We start from the raw sequence: 5,568 nt of genomic DNA, 5'->3' as shown, positions 1-5,568 counted from the left end.
ATATAAAAATGACGTGGAGCAATGCTAAAGGAGGACAGATATTTAAACCTATTTTTAACTTCTGATTAAATATTTCTTCTAGGAAATGTATATTTAGATTATTTCAATCCTTAATAAACTGGATTAAAAAAAAACCCTAAGATTCTGTAAAGTTTTTGTTTGGTTTTTTGGTTTAGAAGTTTGCTTCCTGGCTAGCTCCTGGGAAAAGAATATCATCAATGAAAATGACTGGGGGAGGGCTGAAAGGAATTCTTGAAAATATTAACTATAAGATTAACTATAAGATGTCTGGTAAACAATCAACCAGGATCTATTGTCTCATATAAATCAGTTTATATTTGTCACATACTATACCAGTATATATGCTGTAAGGAAAATTATGCTTGTTCATGATCAGAGTGGTATAAAAACTGAAAGATTTCATTAATAGCATTCTTATTAGAAGCCTCACTATCACAGATCTATTTGCATTTCTTTAACGGATAATTTTTACCTGATTAAAAATATTGTTTATCATCTCTTTCTTCTGGTCAACTGATATACCTTGGTATAGTAACACAACACATGATTGTAGGGTTCTTTTCCAGCTAAAATAGAATTTTTTCAACAAAAAAGGATGTAAAACAATTAGTTTTTCCCTTGCTCCAAGCAATTGGCTGAATTTCATGGCTTTGCATTTGTAGTGTATGAAGAAGTAAGGAAGAAAAATCTCAGGTAAGAAACAATGTTTTTTGTAGTTACAAAAACACCACAAGCTGATTTGCAGGTGTTAGGAACGCTATGTGCAGGAGCTACAGTTTTATTTCTCTTTGTTTATAACAATGAACTCCCTAAATGCCTTGTTGTGGCAGTTGCAGTAAGTAAGCTGCACATTCACCTACTCTTTCATTTGAAAAGTATGGAATTTTCTCTTGGGATCAGAAACTTTACTTCAAGACAACTTGCTTTTAGGACAGTTTTGGGACCTCATTTCTACTGAAGACAAGGACTCTCAAATGACCTTCCAAATTCACTGAAAGAATGGGAGAAAAGAAGAGATTAGTATATTTACAGCAGGCAGCACGTCATTCTTTCATTGTATGCTTTAGAGATAAATGTACTTCTATATCTTGTTGTGTTGTCCTTTCCTTTTTTTTTTTACTTCCTTTACTGTCACCTAATGACTTTTGAGAATTTCATACTATTCCTGAAGGACAAATTCCACAGGTCAAGAGGGGTTCAGAAAGATTTCTGTTTTCTTGGTAAAGTTTGACACTATGTTCAAAGAGGGAACTTAATATTTTAGAACTCAGGGAGAGTTCATGACTTCACCAAACCTATACATGTGTAGCTACTTAAGAAATAGCAGTATTTATTCTGAATTGTTTTCAATAAACCTTAATCCTCCAGTTAGTATGACATCAAGAGTTTAACTTTCAATTGCTTTTGAAGCAAGAGACAGTCATCAAATTGGTAAATAAATGTATTTGTTGGGAAAAGTTTAAATAATAAAGGAAATTCAAGAAAAAAATTAAAATAAAGTAGAAACCTGTCACTTGGCCAAGAGCTTTATAATAACAAAGGCCACGTTTCCACATTTGAAAAACAGTGTGAAGAATCTACCCATGAATCTGTCATCATGCTGCAAGAAATATTTCTGATGCTATCAAGTTGCATTCCATTGTAACTCATCATTACTGCCTCTGCTGTTCTTATGCTTCATTTTGAGGTTGAAGCTGTGTTTCACTTTTTTTTAAATACTTAAAAACTTCTCCTTTAAAGCACCAAATTAGAACTCAATATATCCATACTTCTTCTTAGAATAAAAAACGTATTCAAAAAACAATCCTGTATAAACAGACACCACACTGTTTAATAAAAGCTCTATTCCTATAAGAAACAAAAAACAAACCCAAGCATCCATGAGTTTCACCCTCTGAGATGTTGATTTGCTCTTTTATGCCATCATAAAAAAAAACAAACCCAAAATATGCCTCAGAATTCTGTTTACTTAACATCATGATGGGTTTACTCTAATTTCAAAGTCATAACAGAGGGAATTCTCTCTGTAGACTTTCATTGTTACATCTCTGCCCTGTTCTGCGAGGTTTTCTAGGGGTTGCATATTATATTCTCAATTTCAGCAGAGGAAAAGAAGCTAAACCTTACTGTAATCATGGACAACCTCAGGTCATAAAAGGATGAAAAAAATTATAAATCCCTCTCTTTTTACAGAGGCATGTAGTCTGCATATATATTATCTTTGACAGATATTGAACATCATGTTAAAAACACATGTTCATCAGAATCCTACTGAACATAATGAGTTCAAAAATGTCACACTAAAGGAGCCTGAAAAGGTGCTATTTTCTCTCAGAAGGAGATCTGCTGATAACTTGGATACTTTTATAACAGTGCCAGGAATTCCAGGGTAAAATGAATCTACTTGTCACTAGAGCAATAAGCATTTTTAATTCAAATACACACATGTTGTCATCATATTGCACAAGCTCCCATATCTTCTTGGTAATGTCTCATGGACAGCTCCTTGCAGCACTGATTCCTTCTTCTTCAAAGTACAGCCAACAAACCCCAACTCTTCACAGCACAAACAACAGACTCCAACTCTCCCCTCACCCAGCTAACCCACTCTATTGTAGCACTCATCCTTATTGGACACAGCTGTGGCCTATTAAAGGCAGGCCTGTTCCTAATCTTTGGTGATTAGTACAGCTGCAACTCCTCAGGTGGGAGACTACATTCTGCACTATTCTCTTACATTCTATCCCTCCACAATCCCCCTTTTCTTGTAATTAAAAGTTGCAGCATCTCTGGAAAGATATGTTTGAGCAAATTGATCTTATAACATACTCAAATATCTCACTTAGGACTAACAGTATACAAATGTTCAGGCAAGATGTCACAGCAAGAACATGCATTTCTAAGTTCTGCTTTAGTTTTGCTTTTCACAGTCTAGAACATCAACCTAAGGCTTTTCAGAAACTAACGTCGCCTTTACTATCTTTTGCAGGGCCCTTTGCAAAAGATAGTAAATCCAGTACAAACATCTTTTGTGTAATTTCTATTGAACACTGGAATGTGTCTCTGCACTGACCTTGATTCATTACTCAAACTTACATTACATATTATCAGAAACTCTTACACTTACACTTCTAGAATATTGACAATATCAATAACTGTACAACTTTATAAGGCAAATCACAAGAATAAATTAAAGGCTATATATTAGGATAGTAACAACTTTCTACACTATTCTCTTACGCTCCACACAAATACAGATACTCAAGTTTGCCTATTTGCTACTAGCAATACAAGATACAAGCATTAAATATATTTGATATTGAAAACGGATATCATGTTGAGATAAACATGTTCATACCCTTCTTTGTAGCTTCCCCTAAGTAGCTCTCTGTTTCTTACCTCTTCCCTACTTGGATACCTTTTTGAATACCTTTGATTTTTTTTTAAAGGAACATCACAAGCTGCTGCAACATGCAAGGCAGTGTGGCTACAGCTCTAGTTTTCTATTTAATTCCAACAATAACAAGATTCAGGAATCACTCAGATGTCATGATGTAACAAGCTAATGGAATACAGTAGAAGTCAGGAACAGAATACGTGCAGCTGCAGAATTTTTCTCCTTCCTTTAGACAAACAACTCCATACACCACAGATTTAGACAGATGCTCTTGCAAGAAATCAGAGCATTAAGTTAGAATGTGAAAATCCCAAAGATTCTATAGCTACTTGTGCTTCAAATAGCCAAAAACTTCTATTCCAAATATTGGCTTTCAGGTGGCATCTGAAAAAGATGTGTTATTTTGGAAAGTGCTTCTAATTCTTGCAAATGCCAGCAAACACATTCCCTGCATGTTATATAAATTTAAATGTATGACACAGAAAAGGTAAATAAGCCCATTTTCACAACATCAAGCAGATAGAAACCTAGAGTTCCTTGTTCAAGATAGAAATAAACAGTACTGCTACTTAATGCTCTGACATTTATGAACTTCAAGTAACATCAAAATCTGAAAATAGGGGAAGAAACAAGATACGTCTCCCCTGATTTAACAGCTTAGTGAAATTTATCTAGATGGTTCAAGGGGGGTATAAGTTGCAGAACTGCAGAAAATATTTGAACTTTAAGAGCTGTGACTGACTATGAATTCCTACCTGTTGCTTCAAGAGAAAATCTACCTCTTGCTCTGAAAAGGTACTACAAAGATGGGAAAAGACTGTTCAAAACCCCACTGCCTGCATGTGGTAGAGATATGCCTATTGGGTTTTGATTCCCAGCCACATAAATTAATGTAAGAATTGCATTAAGCCAAAGCTCCCCAAGCTGCAGGTTTTACAAGAAATTGGAATTTAGACATGGGTGCTCTTATATGGTGAGAGCTGAAGTTTTCTTATGTAAGTTTGGCAACAAAAGCAAAAACCTACAAAGTCCAAGTTTCTTAACTTCCAATCCAGAGAAAAGCAGAGCAAGTTTTACCTTCCATTCCAAAATGTCAGCAAGGAGAGGCGTTTACCTCCCACTTCCAAAAGGCCCTGGAATAGAGAGAAGGAGGGGAGGAGTCTCTGCATACAGGAGAGGAGAGAGGCAGAATTTACAATATGAGATGACAGGAGAGAAGAGGAGGAGAGGAAGGTTCTTACCTGCCATTTCCAAATGGCAATTTGTACTCAAGGAGAGAAGAGGGGCAAGGTTCTTACCTTCCAGTTCTAAACAGCTTGTTATACTTGAGGGGAGGAGAGGAGAGAGGCAAGGGTCTTACCTTCCATTACCAAACAGTGATTTGTACTTGAGGGGAAGAGAAGAGAAGGGCAAGGGTCTTACCTCCCTTTTCCAAAAGGCAATTTGAACTTGAGGGGAAGAGAGAAGAGGGGCAAGGGTCTTACCTTCGCTTTTCAAATGTCTCATTGTACTTGAGGGGAAGAGAGAAAAGGAGCAAGGGTTTTACCTTCCATTTTCAAATACCTCATCATACTTGAGGGGAGAGAAGAGGGGTGAAGAGAAGAGGCTTACCTACCTCATCAAGGCCCTCTTCCTCATTGTTTTCCTTTACCATTCATTCCACCTTTTTATCACCTTTACTTTAATTACTTACAGCTGCAACCCATTAAGGGCAAGGTTATTCCTCTGCTTTGGTAATTAGTACACCTGTGGCTTATCAGGAGCCCATCCAGTATTTTCTGGGTTTCTACTTTTAAACAATCTTGTAGGCCATTTCCATCAATAAGGTTCAAAACTTTGGAAAAGGTTTGGGTTTTTTTTTGTTTCTGAGAGTTTTTCTTCAGTATAGGCCTTTAGCCACAGAAAAAGTGGAGGCATTAAAGTAATTTTATACTTGCATAGGAAACAAACTTGGCTAGTGTGCTATACACTAGATTTGCTTGCTGTGAGACCATGTGATTTATTTGGGGTGAAGTCAGATAACCAGGTAGGTTTGACATATATTTTCAGAAAAAAAAATCCAAGATTGTCTAGGCAAAGATGGTATTTTTGGCTCAAAACTAGTGTTTACCTGCAAATCCTTGAGGTGCAGCAAAATAGTCTGGTGCTAC

General features: G+C 36.2%; 1 long non-coding RNA gene across 3 annotated transcripts; it reads right to left on the bottom strand.

Annotated features, from left to right (window-relative positions):
* Positions 1-624: 624 nt before the first annotated feature.
* Positions 625-5,052, bottom strand: LOC132080764 (uncharacterized). Of its 3 annotated transcripts, XR_009419610.1 has the most exons (5): positions 5,034-5,046; positions 4,903-4,928; positions 4,660-4,742; positions 4,496-4,551; positions 625-1,012 (listed from the first exon to the last, which is right to left on the bottom strand). It is a non-coding gene; the product is annotated as an uncharacterized LOC132080764 (long non-coding RNA). The 3 variants fall into 3 exon arrangements; XR_009419611.1 differs by lacking the exon at positions 4,660-4,742 and having other exon boundaries at positions 5,034-5,052; XR_009419609.1 differs by lacking the exons at positions 4,660-4,742; positions 4,903-4,928 and having other exon boundaries at positions 5,034-5,048.
* Between the last annotated feature and the right edge of the window lie 516 nt (positions 5,053-5,568).

Source organism: Ammospiza nelsoni, chromosome 1 (genome assembly GCF_027579445.1).
Source record: "Ammospiza nelsoni isolate bAmmNel1 chromosome 1, bAmmNel1.pri, whole genome shotgun sequence".
NCBI classification, from domain to species: Eukaryota; Metazoa; Chordata; class Aves; order Passeriformes; family Passerellidae; genus Ammospiza; species Ammospiza nelsoni.
Note: the sequence above shows the minus strand (reverse complement) of the source record. Positions and strands in the feature narration are given on the sequence as shown.